Consider the following 23,542-nt stretch of genomic DNA (forward strand, 5'->3'; position numbering starts at 1 on the left):
CTGACAGATAATACATTTTTTTTACTTGTTTGTTTGTTTTTTCACTTTTTCCCACTTCAATCATCCTCTAGGGATGCTGAAAGTGGTGAAAGCATCAGTAGCTGCCCAGATGAACTTGACATGAGTTTTCACTGTGTGAGACTTCCTACTGCTGTTGCTTTACCTGGACTTGGTCCAGAGAGAACAATATAACTCAAGACACTGCTTACGGGTGGATGTAATATATTTTACTATAAAAACAAACACAACTGGAAAAAGTAGATAATTGGTATGCAAGGACCTGTTCTCAGAGAAATCAAATGCTCTCAGAGATGTCTATGGAAAGTATGTCAGTAGAATCAAAAAAACTCCATTCTCAAAAAATATGCTTAATGTTTGTGCAGAAGAAATAGGTTCCCGGCTTTCATCATCTAATCACAATAAATTACACAATACATAGTAAGTTGTAATAGTATGTAAACAGGGTGTGAAGAGTCTAGAATTTAGACCTTCACTAGGTTTGTGATGAATTAAAAAATAAACATCGTATCTTGAATGAAGGCTAAGAACCAGGAACAGCATGAAGGTTCCAGTCAAAGAAGAAAAACAGGAATAATCAGTGATCAGACCAGCAGTCCATACACCAAAAATATACATACTAATACCAAGACAAAGAAGGAGTGTGGCTGGAGTTCAGACCATAGTCAAGCAGCAAGCTGATCAAAGCAACAAGGAGGACCAACAAGAAGCCGATGGAAGAAAGAAACAGTTTGGGGAAGAAGGGACAGTGAAAACCATGGTTAGGAATCAAGAGAAGGAACTAAGCTTAAGGCAGGGCAATCCATTGGCTCTTGGGTAATCTCTTCCAGCAAATACCTATACACACTGCCAGGTGGTTGTGAATCTAGGTCTGAAGTGAGATTTAGTTCCTGAGCTACCTGGAAAATGGTTCACCCACTGGTAAGGAACAGCTCATTGAACCTAAAAACAAGTGTATTTCATTAATGAGGTCTGAGAGTTGTGTCTAGGTGCCAGGGATTTTATACGTTTCTAACTTAATGTGTAGACATATTAAACACTGCTCTGAAAAAGAAGGTTCTAAGGAAAATGAGCAGTACTTTTGTTATGGAAACAAAATTAGGTTTAAGATTTAGCAGAATTTAACCTTCTCCCTTCCACTCAGGAAATAAGTTTTCTTTTAAATATATTGAAATTGAAATATGCCTTAGGAGCAGATACGGGACATAATTTGTCTCATGTTACAAACTGACAAGTGTGGTTTTTGGTTTTGTTTTTTTCATTTATAGCAGCTGAATCATCAGAAACTTGATATATTTGCCAAAAAAAAAAAAAAAAACTTTCTTGGGCAAAAGTTATTGCTTAGTGCCGAGGTGTCCTCATCACAAAGGAAGGTCATGGTAGCCACCAAAGAAAAATCTATTTATGTTGAAGGAAATGCAGTCTAGAATAAGCAGATGTTGCAAACTGATGAGAAGGTGTGAACCCATTGATGTGGGAGTACAGAAGTAGTAGTTTGAAGCGTACCAAAAGAAGAACACAGAAATTAAGCCTGAGGTACCTCATACCAGAGAGAAGTTGAAAGACCTCTGAAGGCTTTACCTCCATACTTTAGACAGAGAGAACAAAGGAAGTGCTGGAGGAACTATCCTCGGAAAGTCTTAGGACCGCCTCAGTAACCTTAGGGAGCTTGGCTTATGTATAACTGAGACATCACTTAGTTGTAAATAAAAACTTTTCTCAAGCTGGTAATGTGCAGGTGTACACACATAAAGAGAGTAATGAAATACAGACTTCTATTGAAGTAACAGTTAGTGGTGCCTAACTCCTCAGTGTAAAAGTTGAGAGGATTTAATATATTTTGCTCATTTTGTTCCTTTTCAGCCTCATTTTAAAAGAAGAGTTTTTCTACTTCAGGATAACACAGTAAGTGTCTGGTATTCTGAATCACCAATTAAGGATTTATGTGCACTGGGTTAACTCTGAGATAGTGCAGAAAAGATGCTGCAATATTCAAGCTTAGTTGAACTGGAAAAAAATGAAGTTGCTAAACTTGGAACTGTTTCATTGCAAACGTTCCTACAGAATTTGACAATGGATTTTAGATCACATTTTTAAACTGCAAATGTGAAATTGGCACCATGCCTTGAAATATACATTTACCTAGCAAGATTTGAATAAGTGATGCTTTCTTTTCCAATTATAATTCAACTAAATGCAGTTTGGACTAAACAAAAAACAGTACGTTATTCTCTCAGTTAATATGACTACTCAGATGATAATACTGAAGATACTGCCTGAAAGCTTGCCACATTGAAGCCTGAAGCCCAATTTAGTACATTGCTGAGAATGACCACAGATTTTAGAGAAAATTTAGGGTAGACACATACCACAGATGGTACCCAGCTCTTTATATATTCAAAACCTAATTATGGAAAAGAAAAAAAAGATTTAAAAGGTAAAATAATATGATCACAATATAAAACAAATTTTACACTAACATAATTATGCACATCTAGATTATTTCTTGGTTGGTCATTTTAAGGTCACTATATTATATAAGTTAAATTTTATAAGCTAAATGATATCTTCCTTATAGTGACTTTCCAATACCTAAAGGGGGCCTGCAGGAAGGCAGGGGAAGGACTCATGTTCAAGGTATGTAGTGATAGGACAAGGGGGAATGGCTTTAAACTAAAAAAGGGTAGATTTAGATTAGACATTAGGAAAAAATTCTTTACTCTGAGGGTGGTGAGGTACTGGCACAGGTTGCCCAGTGACAGGACCCGAAGGAACAGCATGGAGCTGGGACAGGAGAGGGTCAGGCTGGGGGTTAGGTAAAGGTTCTGCACCCAGAGGTGGTCAGGCACTGGGACAGCCTGCCCAGGGCAGTGGGCACGGCACCGAGCTGCAGGAGTTCAAGGAGCGTTTAAGACACCACTCTCAGACATAGGGTCTGATTTTGGGGTGGTCTTGTGCAGAGTCATGAGTTGGACTCAGTGGCCCTTGTGGGTCCCTTCCAAGTCGGGATATTCTGTGATCCTATAAATCATAAAATCATACAATCCATAGAATATTCCAAGTTGGAAGGGACCCACAAGAATCATTGAGTCCAGCTCCTGGCTCCACACAGGTCTACCCTAAAATTCAGATCATATGACTAAGAGCATAGTCCAAACACTTCTTAAACTCCAACAGGCTTGGTGTCTTGACTACATCTCTGAGGAGCCTGTTTTGCATGGCAGCAATTGCATTATAACCTGCAAAAGCTAGATCCATCAGTCTTGAGTCAGGATTCAACCTGAAATATTGCTGACTGGCATTTCATTTCTTTTCATACTTTCTATTTTCTATTTTTTTTTTCTTCTTTATGAAAAAAGTGTTGTGTTGTTTTGTTGTTTTTTTTTTTTGTTGTTGTTGTTGTTGTTCCATATACTTCCAGACTATATATTTTCATTGTGTCAACCTAGTAGCATTAACTCCTCAGCTAAAATGTGTATGTTTGCCATAAAATGTATACATTTTTAAAACAGCCAAGGAAAAAAAGCTTCAAATTAAAAATGAGAATGTTGGCACAAAAAAAAATGGATATAAACTGGTTCAGTATAGAACCACGTAGGTATTGAATGGATTTTGTGTGTGTATATATGCATGGACGTGTGTCCAAAGAATGGCAACAAAGCTGGTGAAGGGTCTAGAGAACATCTTACAAGGAGCAGTTGAGGAGCTGGGGTTGTTTAGCCTGGAGAAAGCGAAGCTCAGGAGAGACCTTATTGCATTCTCCAATTACCTTAAGGAGGCTATAGCGAGGTGAGGCTCTTCTCCCAAGCACCAAGTGATAAGATGTGGGGAAATGGCCTCAAGTTGTGTCAGGGGAGGTTTAGGTTGGATATTAGAAGAAATTTATTTACTGAAAGAGTTGTGCAGCATTGGAATAGGCTGCTCAGGGAAGTGCTTGAGTGACTATCCATAGAGGTCTTCAAGAAACGTGTAGATTTAGAACTTAGTAGCATGGTTTTGTGGTGGACTTAAGTGCTAGGTTAAAGGTTGGACTTTATGATCTTAGAGGACTTTTCCAACCTGAATTATTCTATGATTCTATATATTCATCAATATGTTGATAAATCTATACCCCCAAAAGTAGAATTTAAAAATGCATCAAAGTAATATGGTTTTGAACAAGCTTTCAAAATGAACATGAGAGTAAAATATCTCCCCTACTTTCAACTTAGAGCTTGGCACATACATTAACTGAGTGAGACTTCTCTCAATAACCAGTGAAATGGATTTGGTGGTTATTAAAATTTCTTCTAGTCCTATTGTGCCTTCATATGACAATTGGTTCGCCTCACTGATAGGAATACTGATAGAACCAGAAGACTTACAACATATCCCAAGAGGGATATGTTGACTTCATATGTAAGGAGAAGTTGATCTACTGTCTAAGATGAACAAGCCTAGGGACATCTGCTGTTCTGCTACCTATCTATGGCTGAATCAGCTAATGCTTTAAGTAGGGCTTTATTGGCAGAATATCTACATTTCTGCCAGGATCAATACTTTGCAGAGTTGAATAATAATTTAAAATCAAACAAGTAAACAAGCAACAACAACAACAACAAAAACACACATACACAACAACAGCAAAAGTTGCTGTTGTGAAAAAGTGTTGTGAAAGTGAAGGCAGAGCTTCACTTCCATTTCACCATTCTGTCAGTTTTGAACCCAGAAATTAGTGTCTGATTAAATCAGTCTCAAAAGGTGTTCAGCTAGAGTGGATGGATGAAAAGAATTAAAACTCACTGCTACTCTTCATGGTGTATTCAATATTTAATTACCATCCATATTAAAAATCATGCCTTACTTTTGATTTCATTTTTACTGCCTTCAGCTTCTATGAATCTTGTTCTGTCCTTCCCAGATACAGTAAAGAACTTTAATACTTTATATTTCTTGTTAATCACAGCAACTCACCTCAGAATCTCCTTTTCAGTTTGTTAAAAAGATTTACTCTAAGCAAATTTACTCTAAGGATTTTTCTCAACCATGAACTCCTTTTTTTTTTTTTTTCTTTTTCTTTCTTCCCTGAATTCTTTCCAAACTTTTAACATAGGCAAAAGAACTGAAAGTATTCCAGTCTCAGTTTCAGCAATTATACAGAGGTAAAATCACCTCCTTAATTTGTGCTCTCTATAATAGACCACTTTAGTCATTAGAGAGAAAAACAATGCATAGCTTCAGAGAAACAGGTGAAAAATATGATTACTTCCCAGAAGCAAAAGGAATGTGCAATTGAATAAACTTGTGTCTATTCCTCTCTTCCTGCTAACAGAAGTCTGACTGTAGGTAAAAGTCTTCCTTGTAGCAGAAGGCTAAAGCAAGATGGCTCTTTATCTTTTGTTTTGTTTTACCATGTCCATTTGCTTGCTTATATAAAGCCACTTTTAGGGTCATTTTAATCCAAACACTGCAGCAATCATTTGCTTGAGGTAGAAAATAGTGGCTACATCTGTACTTTGCTGCCCATGTTCTGTAGTGTGGCATGGGTTCTTAGTTCTCATATAGCCTAGGCTGGATGCCTGCTGCCTGTGGGGAAAACAGTGGTTTGCAGATGGGTCTTCTTGAGCCCTTGGACTTGGAAGCCAGGGAGGTTTTGTGGTCCATCCAATTTAAATGAAGTCAGTAAATCCATCTTATGTATATAGTGTTTTCTCGACCAGCAGCAATCCGTAATTTCTGTTCCAAATCCTGTTTTTCCAGGATCAGCTCTGGTTCTGTAGACAAGACCTTGATCCCTTGTTCTTTGTGTGTCCATAGGCATTTGACTGAATTTGAGCCTGTTTTGTTTTCTGCTCCTCAAACATTTCAGATTGCTCTGTATGATTAGCTCATCTTTGTAACTTTCCAGTACTACTTTTCAGTATTTGTCAACCTTTATCTTTTGTGTCATCTGCCAGTGGTATTAGCAATAGTTTGTCAAAGAGAATAACCACATGCTTGAAAAAAAAAAAAAAAAAAAAAAAAAAATCATTTACCTCTCTATTTTTTTATTCAAATCAATTTTGCTCATACTGTTTCTCATCTTTGGGAACTTCTTGAACTAATAAGTGCATATAATACTTATTTTACTGTTTGGGAATATTATGTTTGCTCATATGGAACACGATCTTGCCAATATCATGTGTTGGTTCCATGGTAACATTATAATAGGATCCAAAAGAGTTACTTAATAGTGGAGGCAATATTTTTTGTGTTAGCAAATAATCATTAGAAGCTTTAGTGTTGTTTTACCACTGGCTAAATGACAGCACCAGCATGCATCTCTGAAACCAGTCTCACAAACAGGTTTTCTGTTCTTGCTAAACAGATGCTTTCTATGCTCCCGTGCTTTCTCTTCAGTCTATGTTTAGTTCCCATTCTTAAAGTACCTACACAGAACATTTTAAAAGGACAACAGTCCCTGTTCCGCTATGGTTTGTTGCATAGCACTATAGCATTATATCTACACAATAAACTGCATCGCCTTTAGAGTCTCACCCACCATTATGTCTGTGCTTTCTTTGCAAGTTTTGCTGTTTGTTTACCTTTCACTGTTTCTCCTTTTTGAATACTCTCCTTTGACTTGTGGGCCATTCAACACGTTTCACGAGACATCTTATCCTGCCAGTTTACTATTGACTCTAAAACGTGACCATGCCTCAGCTGTATTATGAGCGATGAAAATGCAAATATCCACCCATATTATCAGCTTCTGACTACTTAGCATGGCTGTACACACTGTTCTTTAACAAATAAAAAATAAAAATAATTAGTCAGCTGGACCATCTGTGTTTATTCTGAACTACCCTCAAGTTACTTTTCATTAGTTCCATATTGTTGAGAAATGAAATTTTACAACAATTTTTTGAGAAAATAGGTTGCACTGCCAAATCCCTAAACAATAAAAAACATTTTTGCATTAGTTAAATCAATTTATTTTTCTTTCTTAAATTCAGTTTCTGACTCACCATGACTAGGATGACTGTACTGTTACATACCACACAGAAGGCATTTCAAAAATCTATCCAGTATTAAACTACAGCCATTTTTCAGTCAGGTTCACAAAATCACATTGTATAAATTTTATCTTTGACAGTAAGCCATGCACTTTTTATGAAGGACTTTTATCCAAAATGCTAGGAATTTTAAAGGAAATAAATCATCTTAATTTCTAAAATTAATAGGGGCAAGATTTATTCTTAAATCATGGATACTCCTTTCTAATTAAATTCAAATGTGTTTAATGCATCTCAGGAGTGTTAAGATAATAAGTAGTCCTTTTCTGAAATTTAACAGCCTCGATCCCTGTCAATAATTATATTGGGTGACTAATAAAATATGATGCCAGGCATTTTTTGAATCTTTATCTTTCTCCTCTGTCTCATTTGCAAAATGAATAGGTTAGCTCTGCAGGCACCACCTGATCTGGAGAATTCAATGTTGCTCAAGGACATTCCAAATAAATTTCTGCAGGTATTTCTTCATGCAACAGTCATATGTAAAATGGACTTTCACAATATCTGCCAGTTGCCTTGTTAAAATTTCTCTTTGCTCTGTAAGGTTATTGCTAGCATCAGAGGCTGAAAGGCCAAAAAGAGGCACTGCAATTGTGATGTCCTGACCAGAAGAACTTTATGCTGTTATCCCATCAAGACCTACACTCTGAGTTGAGTTCCAATAATCAGTGTTTGATCTACAGAACATATGCCATTCATCCATTGTACCAGTGGTCTACCAGAAAAAAAGCTGAAATCATAAAAATACATTTTATAACATAAGCCAATACTTCCTTTCAGAAACTGTGCTCATATATAGTAGGCCTTTTACCAAAAATCATGCCAGTAATGTGAAATTAGCTAATTTGGTTGAGAGTTTAGCTTCCTTTCTCAAATAGGTATTACATTATAGTAATTACACCTCCAAGTGATGAAAATATGGCAGGATTCTCAAGTCCTGTTATGATTTATATTCTTCTGGCTCTCATATGAAGGAAAAAACATCTCTTGTGGATTAAAGCATTTGGGTATCTCTAAGTAGTTGAATGGAAGACTCCAGAGATTTCATACCCTCTTGCTGGTGGGAGGATAGAACAAGGAATAGGCTGTGATTCATCCAACTCTTCAAAATATTCTCATGTTCCTAATTTTAGGTCCTGTAAGTCATATATCATACTGGAAGTATACCAACCCTGACTGATTGCCTTTGCTGAGATACCCCATGCTGAATGTCCTATAAGTGTCTATGTTACATGGCATGATTTGATACTGCCCACTTTTACAAGCAGTGCACCGTGTAAGTCTCCCCCTTGAAAGTCTATCACACTTTTCCTGCTTAGTTTTCTTCTACTTGTTTCTGAGCTATAGCCCTTGGCCTCGGCAAGAGTAAAGGTAATTTTACACACACACAAGAAAAAATAAATAAAGGATGAAGCTGTCCTACAAACCGTTCATACCCAAGGTTTGCCTAGAGACTACTGTCCACACGTCTCATCTGCCATCTGGGTTCTTCACTTCCAGCTATTCCAATTTGCACAGAGATGTTGTTGCCAAGAACTGTGCGCTGGATGCCGGGCCATTCTTAACAAGAACACTAAAAGCAAAAACAAACAAAAAATCTTTCAAATGAAAAAAAAAATAAAAAGCATACATGATAAAAAAAAACTTCATAAAATATTTCATAATGGTCAGCCCTTCTTCCTGGAGCCTGCTGAAAGCAGGCAGCGACTTACCAGCCACCAAAAGACATACTTGTGGCCTCCTATATTCCTTGGGACACCCAGAATCTGTTAAAGTACATTCAGACTAAGTACAAGCCAAGACCATACTTATCCAGTTCCCTGGGGCAGGCTGTCAGGGCCCTCAAAACCCCAACAGGCATTAATTGCTGTGACCAGCTTCAACGAGAACCCCCACCTATGCCCCCTCTATCCACTGACCTCTGAGTATGCAGCAGAGATTAGCCACAACTGCCTAAAAAATCCTCACACTAACTGGGTCCCCACTGAAGTTTCTGGGGAAATTACTATGGTTATGGGGGTGTTGCAGAAGCCTCCAGGGCTGCAATCTGCCTCTATGGCTGGGGTTTGGAAACAGGATAAAAAAGCTAACCTGGAGCTGTTGGCAACCCCGTTGCAAAGCTCCTGTGTGTGCATCTCTACAGGTACAGCAATTCTAAATGGGGCACCTACTGTTCCACGACTTCAGTTCTGATGATGCCCATCTACATCCTCATTAAAAAGAGCCTTGTACCACATTTTAAGAGTGGTGGGGTATGGGCATGCTGTTATGCTGCTATACTACCAGGTGTCCATGCCTGACATATCCCTTTCCCTTCCGATCTCATAAAACAGTGGATGCCACCAGCTAGGTTAAAAATGTTGCAGATATTCTCTCGTCACCACCCTCTGCCGGGATGGTCTAGTCCAGATACCCAAAAGCCTCTTAACAGCCTGATATCTGAGGCTGCTTTCTAGACTAGAGGACTCATGGAGGTACCCAAATCCAGGACAGGTAAACTATAAAATCAGACCATGTTGGTTACCCCAGGTTCAGCCTGTGGTACCAGGGATATACCATGGCACCATCTTACTGTCTCAGGTTTTCCTCTGCCCCAAACCAGAGGTGTGCAGAGGTCAACAGTTCCTCATGAAAATGCTACTACTCCCTTGCCTGTTTGCCATCCCCTTGTTAAATCTCTTCCATGGCGTGGATGAAGTCATCCCAAGCCTTCTCACTGGCAGCTGAATCCTGCACATAGAAGAGGTGTACTTCCTGATCTTTCAACAGAAGAGCAGCAGAGGGGAAGGTCTGCCTACATTGCTGGCTTTCAAGTTGCATCTTCAGCTCATTGAGCTGCACGTGGTACCTCCTTTGCCTGGCCAGATGTGCCCTGCTCTCTTACATGCTGCTGAATGGGAGGAGCAGGACAACTCCCAGCCTTATCCATTAAGTGTCAATATTCATTTTCTCATCTTCATCAGTGTATAATTGTCACTGATCCCATTTCACATCAACAATGTGACTCTCATGGAGCAGATCCTCCTGAGAGTCATCATGCAGCACTTGCAGGGCAAGCAGGCGATCAGGCCCAGTCAGCATGGCTTTATGAAAGGCAGGTCATGCCTGACGAACCTGATCTCCTTCTATGACAGAGTGACGCGCTGGGTGGATGAGGGAAAGGCTGTGGATGTGGTCTACCTTGACTTCTGCAAGGCTTTTGACACCGTCTCCCACAGCATTCTCCTCAAGAAACTGGCTGCTCTTGGCTTGGACTGGCGCACGCTTCGTTGGGTTAGAAACTGGCTGGATAGCCGGGCCCAAAGAGTCGTGGTGAATGGAGCCAAGTCCAGTTGGAGGCCAGTCACTAGTGGCGTCCCCCAGGGCTCGGTGCTGGGGCCGGTCCTCTTTAATATCTTCATCGATGATCTGGACGAGGGCATCGAGTGCACCCTCAGTAAGTTTGCAGATGACACCAAGTTAGGTGCGTGTGTCGATCTGCTTGAGGGTAGGAAAGCTCTGCAGGAGGATCTGGATAGGCTGCACCGATGGGCTGAGGTCAACTGCATGAAGTTCAACAAGGCCAAGTGCCGGGTCCTGCACCTGGGGCGCAATAACCCCAAGCAGAGCTACAGGCTGGGAGAGGAATGGTTGGAAAGCTGCCAGGCAGAGAAGGACCTGGGAGTGATGGTGGACAGTCGGCTGAATATGAGCCAGCAGTGTGCTCAGGTGGCCAAGAAGGCCAACGGCATCCTGGCTTGTATCAGGAACAGCGTGACCAGCAGGGCTAGGGAGGTGATCGTCCCCCTGTACTCAGCTCTGGTGAGGCCGCACCTCGAGTACTGTGTTCAGTTTTGGGCCCCTCGCTACAAGAAGGACATCGAGGTGCTTGAGCGGGTCCAGAGAAGGGCGACGAAGCTGGTGAGGGGCCTGGAGAACAAGTCCTACGAGGAGCGGCTGAGGGAGCTGGGCTTGTTCAGCCTGGAGAAGAGGAGGCTCAGGGGCGACCTTATCGCTCTTTTTAGGTACCTCAAGGGAGGCTGTAGCGAGGTGGGGGTTGGCCTGTTCTCCCACGTGCCTGGTGACAGGACGAGGGGGAATGGGTTTAAGTTGAGCCAGGGGAGTTTTAGGCTAGATGTTAGGAAGAACTTCTTCACTGAAAGGGTTGTGAGGCACTGGAACAGGCTGCCCAGGGAAGTGGTGGAGTCACCATCCCTGGAAGTCTTCAAAAGACGTTTAGATGTAGAGCTTAGGGATATGGTTTAGTGGAGGGCTGTTAGCGTTAGGTTGAAGGTTGGACTCGATGACCTTGAGGTCTCTTCCAACCTAGAAATTCTGTGATTCTGTGTGATATGTGGTCAACCTGTAAAAACTACTACCTGACGCAGGAGTGCATCTTCTTCCTGGCCCAAAGGGGTAATCATACATTTGTCCTTGCTGTAGTATCCTTCAGTTTTATTGTCTCTGGCCAATTCCCCATGTTTTCTACATGGTACATGCTGATATGACTGTTGCAGTCAGACTTTTCCAAAACTCTGGTCCCACCTGATACAGAAAAATGCATAAAGCTCCATACTGCACATCACGTAACAAACTCAGAGCTGTTGATGAGCTTAGCTCACCGCAATCTGTATCATCCATGGTGGACAGAAGACTGCAGAGCTTCCAGACAGACACACAGACAAAGAGTTTCTCCAGTGTAAAGGTAAGTATACTGTTCAGTCATTATTCTGTGAAGCCTGTGAAGCCTTTTTCAGTAACCAAATTGGTTACTGAAATTGGTTACTGAAAAAGTTGCATCTATTTTATCTATTTTCAGTAACGTTAAAGTTACAAAGAAGTCATCTGTCTGAGACAGATGGTCTTTTGTTTCTAAACCCTGTTGTTTTGTGAATAATCACTTACTTAAACTTTAAGGATAGTAAAAAGCTATCAAGGTTTCATAGGATGTATTCATACTGTGTTGAATCTTGTGTGTTGATGCCTCAAAACCTGTATAATTTGCTTTTACAGAAACAGTATTTTTGCTATTGTTGGTTACTTTACCAAAAGCAAAACATTCGTATCTTTTCAAATGTGAAAAACCTACATTAAAAGTCACACCCATAAGGCACACTGGGAAACCTGGATACAAATGGTTGTTTCATCTTGAATAGTAAAAATGACAACACATAGGAAATAGTTCAGAAGTTTGTAGGCACTGTTGAAGTAATAATAGGATGTAGTTTTCTTTGAAGTGCCAGTAATGCTGCATAGTATGTGACAGAATTTTACTATTTATGTAGTCACATCCTTGCTGAGCACTGTTTCTGCAGCCTCACAACCACCTTCCCATGCCATACCCTGTCCTGTCATCATTCTGGGTATCCAAGTGCCATTACTCTGGACTTAGGCTGACCTGATATCATCTCCTTTTTTAAACCCAGGCTGATAGCATGCTTTGGTCCATGTAGAGTTGCATGGTCCCAGAATGAGCATAATTAGAGTATTATTTCAGACCTACTTACTGTCCCATTGTGCATTTAACACCCGGATATCAAAAACAAAATAAGAAAAAAAAAAAACAACCTCTTTCATATGGAGCTTTTCCACTCTTCTATTACTAGTAACATTTTGTCTTGAATGTATTCAGGCTGCAAGAAAATCTGTGAAGGAAATCATTAGTGAACATCATTGTTTTCCTAAACTATATTGTCTTTACTGAAAGGGTTGTGAGGCATTGGAATAGACTGCCCAGGGAAGTGGTTGAGTCACCATCCCTGGAGGTCTTTAAAAGACGTTTAGATATGGAGCTCAGTGATATGGTTTAGTGGAGGACTTGTTAGTGTTAGGTCAGAGGTTGGACTACGTGATCTTGGAGGTCTCTTCCAACCTAGATGATTCTGTGATTCTGTGATTTCCTATTGTAGTGGTGGAGGTAGCACCTTAGAGAGCTTGTAACCCTTCCAGGCTCTCTCCACCCTACAAACCTCAGTAAAATACTAGCAGCACCTCAGTCAGTGAGATACAGTTTTCAATGGCTGAAATGCCAGCCATGCTGCTTCCCTTCCTCTGCATTACACTCCCACCACTGACAAAGCAGGATCCATCCGTACATCTTTCTACCCTTCTCATTTTCTAGTCCTGGTACATCCTTCCTTAATTTCTAGTCCCACTTCAGGTCATGACAGGTTTGAGGGAACAACAGCCTACCTGTCAGACAGCTGTGATGGAAGCCTCAGATTTCTTCTCTGCAGCCTGAAAAACCTTACTGAATAATGAATCAAAAACGGTTTTGTCTACTCATGTTATAAAATTTATCACGTAATTTGGCACTTGTGAAGCAATCCTGCCTCAGACACTGTACAATTCAAAGTTCCCCATACCTAATTTATTTCTATATTACTGCAGGCTAATAATCTCCATACAGCTTCCGAAAACCCAAGTGCTGATTTCATTTTAGCACTTTGTAAAAGTACCTGAGCAAGTACCTCTTGAGTAATTGTGATTCTGATGCTGTCCAGCTTTGTTCTTCTTTGGTTTGGTGCAACTAACCCTCCAGTAGTATTGATAGAGCAGTACAAGGCTAGACAGCCTTGTGGAAAATAACCTAGTAAAAATAAAAAATGTAGTCAGAAATTCTCTGAGCCAGTTTGTTATGTGTTCACAGAACACAACGAGCGATATAACTGAGCAGAGGGAGCTACTCCAGACACCACTGTTATAGAGAAAAATGGTTGTGAACTACACGGTACACTCAAACCAATCACAAATATGTTCTTCTAGCTGGCCCAAGCCATTTTAAGTATTGAGAGTAATAGAAAATATGAGAAGCTATATTGTCCTTTTACTTTGCACACGCCCAGTGCTTATAAAGAATTAATGAGCCAAGAAATAACTATAGACCATAATTTTCAAGTAGTTCTTCCTGTCCTATGTTGTGGAATTAGAAATACTTAAACTTGTCCTGCTGACATTGCACATACTTCACTTTATGAAGAATTTATGTAAAGGTTCACTCATGCAATAAATTTTAAAACGTACATTTTAAAATCATGAACTGTATTTATACATTATATTGTACTTACACTTATGGATAATGTGTGTCTGAGTATTTATATATGTGTGTGCACACTTATTTTTAAAGTTCTCTGAAATACATGGTTATCCTGCAATAAAAAAAGAGCTGCTGTGCAAGACAGCATTGCATAGTGTATATGTAGTGTATATATGTATAGTATAATTCTTTACAAGAGTCACAATACACTGACTGGTAGCAGAGTTAATTTGAATTAAAATACTGTGGTTTTTTGTGTTGTTTTTTTTTGACATAATCACTGTCTATAGACTTTACTGAGAATGATGCATTTGCCCTTGCAAAGAAGCAGCAGCTTATAGTATTCTTTCACATGAGTTTGTGCGAATATGCATACAAAAGAAAGAAAAATGGAGTTTAATTACTGTTGGAATGTCTCTTCAGGTTATTATTTTACTATGCAATTCATAGCCTGTGCCCCAAATAAACTCATTCTTTTAATATGTAGGAAATATTCTAATGACTGCTTGAATTAATTATAAAAGCTGGTAAGTTTAAATAATATAAACTGAAAAAAATATATATTTGTTCATGCACGAATCTGAAATATACATATAGGAAAGTATTTTCTTAGTAATTTTCCTCTGTTACGTGCATCACTGCATTCACAAAACCACACACCCCAAATTATTGTCTTTACTGAAGACAAACTCTGGAAAAAATGAAATGGGAGCTTTGTCTATATAGAAATATAGTAAGAGCTTCACAGTGTGACCTGCAGTTTTTACTAAAATAAATTAATGGATGGTGTGCAAAAGCCAAGATTAAACAGAGTAGTAACAAAACATTAGTAAGCACTTTTAATGTAATTAATTTTTGATGTATTACGATTTTTAGCGTGTAATTATTTTTGAAGGAACTGCAGCACAGTACTGGATCACATGCTTATGCAACCTAGCTACTAAAGAATAAAATGTGACAATATTTTTAAATTCTATTGCTGAATAATACTGCATTGTACATCACAGATAATAATGGCAAGATTTCTCTCATCTGATAATCACTCACGGTGATTACCTAATAAAAGGCCAATTCTTGGTACTATAAGACCTTATGGTCAGCCTAGCATCTAAGGAGGCATTGGGATGTGCTATATAAAGCGCCCAGGCTTGCAGTGACCTTGAATCTGTTTCCTTATTGCTGAAGCCTGGGATCGTTCCATGGCTACATTCCCAGTCTGCATCAAGAGACCGGTGGTAACATCAATCTTAAACACTGGTCTTTAAAACAATTTTTGATATTGGCCTCGAATAGGTCTAATAATTTTGCTTAATCACCTCTGTTTCTACACAAAAACTGGAATCCAGGCTGACTTCTCGTTTTTCATTCTTGTGACATCCAGCCATAGGCTTTCTGTCTGCCATCCAATATCTTGAATCACAATTAGATAAAATATGTCAGATGCCCCGTGACACCCAATCATCTTTATTGTAGAGAAGTTCACTTTCAGCTTAGAGTAGAATAATTTCCAGTTGACTCAGGTCAGTACTTCCAAAGAAAAATGAGAACACTCATTTGCATGTTTAAATATGCAAAGTCAATACATTCAATCTGCATTATTTGCCTCCTAATGAGAATGACCTTTTCTGCTGAGCAGGAACAGCATCTGAACATGAGCATGTGGACGTTGTGTTAGAATAAGGAATTCCGAATCTCTATTGAAATAGGTCAACTGCTTGCTTCTCTGAACACAAAATAATCACCATCATACTGAACCCTAAATCCAAGGGCTTCTTCATCCTGAGGGAAATCTAGATTAGGTTCAGCATCTGAGTTTTGCTGCTTGGATGTATCTCATAACACTCCTTGCCTATTCACCGTTCTTTACAAAGAACATCTAAACAGTTCTCCTGTCATCAGTGTGGGGCAGGTTAACACCATAGCATGTTTATAATTATTTTACATAGCAAAAGATCAACAGTAAAGGATTAAGTGAGTGGCTTAAGGCTACAAAGAAGCAAATATTATGTCAAGCTTGAAACTCAGTTTCACTTTGTCTTTGGTCCTGTGTTCAAACACGTAAAATCAAGTTTCTTGCAATCCTTTAATTGAAATGGAAAGAAGCCATGCCCAACTTACAAAACAGCATTAGGATCACATAACCTGTGTTGTTCTACTTCTGTGAATGCCAAAGAAGGGAATGAGTCCTGCATGTAGGCATCTCTTCTGTAGACAAATAATAGCAGCGTTATGGCCATTTTATTACTAAACATTTAGTTATCCTTTGTACTGGGGAGGGAAGTCAAATTGCCAGTGCGCTTACCATGCTTGCCTTCCTCTAAAGCTTACTCTTTTCACCTGCAGACCTCAAAAATCAGCAGAAATATTACACCGCGTAGGTAATAGGTCTGCGAACTGGAACCACTCACATGCATGACTCAGGATTAATGAAAGAGCTGGGAATTCAAACAAACATCTTGACATGGCTCATAAGCGAGGGCATAGTTATATATTCTTGCTGTTGTTTCTTTTTCATTATGGTGCCACAGGAGCCTCTCACCATGGATCAGGGTTCCATATTATGAGGATTTATTTAAACACCTAATGAACACCTGTAGTTATGAATTTACAACTGAGAAAAAAAAATAAAACCCTTCAGATTATAATCATAATATTCAAGTGAAACTAACACATGCCTTCTTTTAAGTATATATTTTCCCATGATTATATACAGGAATGGAATGCAGTAATTTTAATGCTACCACTCTGAAAGTGAATCCAGACAAATCTGGATTGTTCTAAAAATAGATACCATAGGCACCAGTGAGGAGAAAATTCATACTAAGAAAAAGAAGATTCAAGCTGTACAGAACCTGCCAGTTCCCCAGATACACGCTTATATATCTAGTTGTGTAGAGCCTTGGTCTTGATATTACTTTATTTGCAAGTGTGCTTTTTTTGCAAAATTATTCTGGAGAACAAGAGTCACAAACCCTCTTATGGCAAACACTGTAATTGCACCAAATGTTTTTTGTAATTGTTCTTCTTTTCATCAACTGTGTTTCAAATCTGTTTTGTTTTCTGTATTGGGCACAGGTGCTAATACAGATGGGGGCAACAGAAGGACCAGCTATACTCATGAGAGTAACAAATTCTCATTTCAAGCAATATGGGAAATAACTGTCCCACCAGCAGGATACCCTGATGCAATACGTTTTGGTAATCTGCTAATGGTGCAATTTCAAAACTGATCTAGACAAGCTGTAGCCTGTACTGCCATGTGAACGAGCAGTTCTCTTTCCTTTCCTATTGCTGTCTGTTTCTTTTTGCAGACAAATCAAATAACTAATACTGAAAAAGGAAAAGCTTGCTGATTACATTTGGATCAAACCTTGGATTTAGTGGAGTATGCCACAAGTCCCAGTTTCAGCAAGATAAGGATCAGGAAATGCATTGCCAAGTGAGTGGCAGATTGATGTCATCCTGAAGTAGCTGCAAAACTGTGACCTTGAAAGACAGTGATTGCCTGAAAGGGACATTAGCAGATGTAGAAGTAGATTGGGGTGGTTTCCAGTGTCAGATATGTGCCAGACAGAAACGTGGTTATTTCAGTTTGTATGTGCACTGTTCATCTCACCCTATAGCAGAAGTCTAGAATGGGTTAATGACTTTTCCTCTAAAAATGCCTATTTTTCCCATATGACAATAAACAGAGAGGAAACCTTCATCCTGTCTGTCAGAGCTAAATTGGTGTTGCTATTTTAAAGTACTTTGAGAGAATGGTCAGGGAGGAGATGACATTGTGAGGTCGGAATGTGCTGATGGTAGCGGATACCATCAACATCTTGGATCAAAGATAGCGGGGATACAGATTAAAACTGCTGACAATTATAAAATAATCCATGAGGGCAGACGTATTATTTTTAATCCACATAAATTCACTAATCTAGCTCTCAGCATAGTCACAATTGCATCAAGAAATCAAAGGTCATTACCAAAAAATGATAGGGGGACAAACTGGCTGTCAGAAATGGTGAATGAAGGCACTGCTTCTGAAAGAATGAAATGAGGCACAGTTTATGAAATAGCCCTTTCACAGAGCTCTTTGGAGTATGGAATTGACCAGGCAGCTATCCCTGTAGAAAAGGAAAAACAAACAAACAAGCAACAAGAAAATCTGACTGCTGAAGCCTGTGTTTCCTTCTATGAACAAGGAACCAGGACTTGTATTTTTGAGGATTAAAAAAAAAAAAAAAAAAAAAAAAAAAAGAGCCTAATACATATGTTAGCCCTTTTCCTAATAGAAATTGATCTACAAGATGACATGTATTAATTATCTGGATATATCAAGAGGAATCTCAGCCCTTCCAGGCAGTGATCTCAGAGATTTAAGATAGTGGGTATAACATCACAAAGGATGAGATAGCTTTCTTTAAAGCCAATTTTACACACGAGAAAACTAAGATGGGATTCACCTCACTAAACATCAAATATCTGCAAGATTTCTTCAGCTGGACTGGTCTCTCCAGACCCTCTTTATAGACATATAGACTATACAGTGATTAATACCATTCTAAAATAGATCATTACATCTAGGAGCTCCTTCTTCTTCCCTTTGAGTCAAGAGGGATGACAGGTTAATTTGCTTAGCTGTAAATGTTCACAGATAACTAACATTAGCTGGGAAGATTCTCTTATTAAGGCAAGCAGAGATGATATAATCTTAGGGAAAAGCCTGAGGGGTTCAGATACATTGATTTCCTATTACATTTTAACTTATAGCTTTGGTGAACCCTCTGCTTTCTATTTTAACTGCAATAGATGCAAAGCTCATCTTTTGTTTCAGAGCAGACAGAAAACAGCCTTTAACTAGCAATGTAGTATCCATTACTACACTGTGGTTGGGCAAGTAAAGCTCCTGAACAAGAACTGTGTATTAAATTAATGCTATGTTATAAATAATAACATAATAAATAATAGGAACTGGGATTAAGATGTGAAATAGCAACTAATATGTATAGATTGATATTGTTACAGCCTAAGCTACCAGATCCAAAGTTTGCTGGCATCTTGGATAAACTTCCAAGTGTTTCATTGTACCTTGACTCCAATACATATTATATTTTGTGTGCTTAAAAAAGCCTCAGGAATAACGGAGTAAGAGTTTGCTAATAGCTAAGAACAACCACTGAGCTAGAAAAAGCTGCTGGAAATTAATTGTCCCTGAAAACAGTTAACTTACATATTAAAAAGACGGCGTTAGCAGTAGGATGAATGGTAACATTGCACATTACTGTTGGTGCAATTGCTCCTGTGAGTAAACTGATACTTATTCTTGCCAGTATTTTCTGTTTTTATAGGTAAACAAATAGGTAAAGTGATTTTTAACAAAGTAATGGTAACTGTCAATTTTAGGAGATTTCTTTGTTGAATTCATGCATTCATAAGTGTATATTCCTGAGTATCATTCCTACTTCCAAGCATTATTTTTTAAAGCTGCCTCAGTAGAATTAAAGAAACGATCCAAATAAAACACAGAGTGATCTTCAGAGAAGAGAATTACAACTGATATGTTGAAGCTAAGCAATTAACAACAACAACAACAAAAAATGTCCCTTGTTTTATATTTACCTCTTTTCTGATGAAAATTGCCTTATGACAGTGTCACAAAATCATAGAATGGCTCAGGTTGGAAGGGACCTTAAAGATCATCTAGTTCCAACCCCCCTGCCATGCACAGGGATGCCACCTACTAGATGAGGTTGCTCAGGGCCTCATCCAACTTGGTCTTGAACACCTGCAGGGATGGGGCACCCACAGCTTCTCTGGGAAACCTGTGCCAGGGCCTCACCACCTGTCAAGTGAAGAATTTCCTCCTAACCTCTAAACTAAATCTTCCTTCTCCTAGTTAAAAACCATTTCCCCTTTTCCTGTCATTGTCTGACAGACCCCTGAGGGACACCACTTGTCACCAGCCTCCACCAGCCTCCACAGAGCCACTGACCATATAATATAAGTGTTCTTATAAGAACAAGGTCAACTTGTAAGGTCAACTTTCAGCATAGAATTAAGTCTTCCATGGAGACTTAGGTTCCTTGGCACAGAAACATTGATTATATAAATTTCATATAGGAAATGCAAAGTTCCATAATGTGGGAGTTTGATCAATGATGTTATCCTGGTTTATAATTGTGTATTTTTGAACTGTGATGTGCACAAAGCACTAATTTAAAAGTCCATTTTAGCTGCAACCTACATCTTCCTTTTAATAACAAGAAAGTCATTTGATTACATTCCTTCAGTTATCCCTGTGTCACGTATTGGATAATCTCCTTATAGTTTAAAACTAAAAATGTTAATGGATTGGGGAAATGGGTTTCTGCTTTCACCCATCATATCTGTCTTTTTTATGCTTGTCTTTTGGATCATTTATCTAAATAATAACCGTCAGTACCCACTCCTTCCTTCCAATGAACTAAGACATGTTAATGCTTAAACTCAGTGAATACATCCCTAATCTGGATATACCTTCAGAGATTACCACTTTCATCTCATTATCTTTTTTCTTGTGGTGGGGGTGTGTAGATACCAACTGGCAGGGCCATTGCTTCCTAATTTCTTTCAATTAAAATAGCCTGGGTTAGTTCAAACTATGTAGATTTTTATTAATGAATTTCACCAGTGAGCACTGACTGAAAAGGGCATTGATCTCACAAACTAAAAGACAGGAGTTATATGAAAACTCAGCAAACAGCTTTCAGTCAGCAAATCTGTTGGGGCAGACCCAGAGGAATTAATAAGTACCTGCAGGGGAAGGTGCTACGGGTGGTAACCTGGAGATACACCTGGAGGATTTACTTCAGCAGTCTTAGTGTCAGAATGAGGGAAGACAACTCATTTTGCTCAAAAGCAGTGTGGAGAAGATAAATGACTCGTCCAAGGTCAGACACAAAGATTGTGGAAATTCTAGAAATGCCAGGAGAGATTTTTTTTCTAGAGTATTTTTATAGTTCAGTTTTCATCATGCCTGACTTAAAAAGCTGTAGGAGGCATCTAGCTCTGAATAAACAAACAAATAAATTAATAAATAGAACACAAATACTGAGCAACAGGGATGTGTCTTTAAAATATTAAGGAAATCATTTTTCTCACCTATTGATTCCTTCTGAAATGGTTTGAACTGAAGCACATTTGACAGCCAGCAACTTTGTAGTGCCTTAAGACTTTGCAAAATGTATTCCAGATGAAAAGTGTCCTTTCACAGAAAATCTCTCCCTGCAGCCTTTCTCTTTCATACAAGTACAAATATCAGTTCTGCTGATCACAGTGGTGGCAGTATGACGTGGGGATGAACAATGGCTCAGGTAGGCGGGTACCATGCTAGAAAGTCACAGCAGAGCCTTCAAGTAGCTTGCACTGTTCTGAGGATCTGACTGCTCAGAATAAATTCATTCTGGTATTAAGCTTTCAGTCTGTATAGTCAAAAAAGACTGGATGTAAAGGCTTATGTATTCTTACATGAAGCCAGCTGCTTTTTCTATTGACAAGAACAAAAAATGATCATATGAAATCAGTCTCAAAATCTTTCTGGTGCTGCTTTGATATTTCCTGTGGTGATAAGTAGCACGATATGCTCAATATTGGCAAATTACAAAGGAGCCAGTATCTACCTATGTATATCATTTAGTTACTAAATAACATTTTCATGACTTTTAGGAGGTGAGGAGGAAAAATAGCAGACAGATGGCTAAAGAATGACTATTCCCCTCATTCTGTATGAAAAGAGAGAGAAAAAGAGAGAGAAAGATGTTAAAAAGAAATCCATGAATAGAACAGAACTGAATAGCATAGGAAAACTGTTAACAGAGATTACCTCAGCAGGAAGTAAAATTGTACCGAAGAAACAATTCTATATGAAGTCTCATTTCCAATGAATCATGCCATTGTCTTCAATTTCATTCTAAATGTGAAACCTGCCCTTACTGCTTGTTCTCTGTTGTGGGATCACTGTCAAAACAAAGAACAATTATAAAATGTTCCCTCAGTTCTGAGTTCCTATTCACTAAGTGATGCCAATATGATGCAGAGATCTAAATGTGAAATTTGTAAAATGGAAACTGGATTTCACCTTTTTTCTTGTATTTAGATGCCACGAGAAAGTTGGAAGAGTATAATTCAGGTTTTAAGTGCTTTTTATACTCTCATGAACAAGAAGACTGCATTTACTAGGTACTGGTAGCCAAAATGGTAAATCTAAAATGATAATCCACAAAGTTCTAGGACAGTATCTGAAATATCTGCCATAATTTATTTAGATATGGCATTGCTAGATTTGAACGATGAATTAGTCTAAGCAGATTGTTATTTCTTTCAATATAGCATTTTATTGATGATTAAATTTATATATTTCTCTGAAATATTGCTTTACTTTAATTCTTGGAAAATATTTGTACTTCACAAACAGGTGATAATAACTCCATTTATACATTTTTTGCTAAAGTTGTCTGTCCATTTTCACCCAAACTTTGGATTATATAGTTCAGAAATATACATGCTTTCCACATTTTCCTATGAGATGTGAAGTGATGATGAAGGCAAATATTGACATTTTCTTTATTCGAAAAAATATGAAATTTCTCATTATTAGAAAAATCTGTTGCCCTGATGACAAATTACGTGATGAAACAGAAGGAGGATGTAAATCTTAGAGTTTTAAAAGCATCTAATATTTACTCAAATTATATTCAGCTGTACTTATCTAGCATGCTGCTGGAATAGTGTTATCAATAAATCTATAAATAGGATGCAAAATGCATGTGAGCTGTCTGTGCATGAATAAAGAGCAGAACAGCAGTAAATTATAGCATAATATATAGTTTAAAATGAAGCAAACGGAATGCCTTGACAAGTTAACACAATGTATTTTGTCACTGAGTGTGAAAGATTCATTACGCATCAGCCTTGAGAAAGCTGGATTTCTGAAGCATGGGGTCATCCAGGACACATGACGTAATGAGAGAGCATGGAAACATGCACAGAACGGCAAAAATAATCTTCTGAATAATAATGCCACATTAAATTTTCAGCTAAAATTCAAGTCCTACCCAGTACTTCATTGTTCAAGAGATGTCAGGAGTACAATAAGAAAGAACAAAATAATGAAGCCTGACTTTCTATGGATTTGTTTCCCACAGGAGATTCAAAACTGATCCTCTTTTAGAAACTAGGTCTTATACACTGTTTTTTTTGTGTTTTTTTTTTTTTGTTTGGTTGTTTTTTTTTTGTTTGTTTGTTTTTTGTTTTTTTTTTTTTTGTAGTTTTTGTTTGTTTTGGTTTTGGTTTTGGTTGGTTGGTTGGTTTTTTGTTGTTGTTGTTTTGTGTTTTGTGTGAGTGTGTGTGTCTGTTAAAGTCAGGTTTCATTTAGTTGAGAAACTCCTCTAGCCACCCTATTTTCATGAAATTTGGGGAAAATTGGTGTTTTGGGGAACTGTCTTTG

This window comes from Aythya marila (genome assembly GCF_965140915.1).
Source record: "Aythya marila genome assembly, chromosome: 2".
Taxonomy (NCBI): Eukaryota; Metazoa; Chordata; class Aves; order Anseriformes; family Anatidae; genus Aythya; species Aythya marila.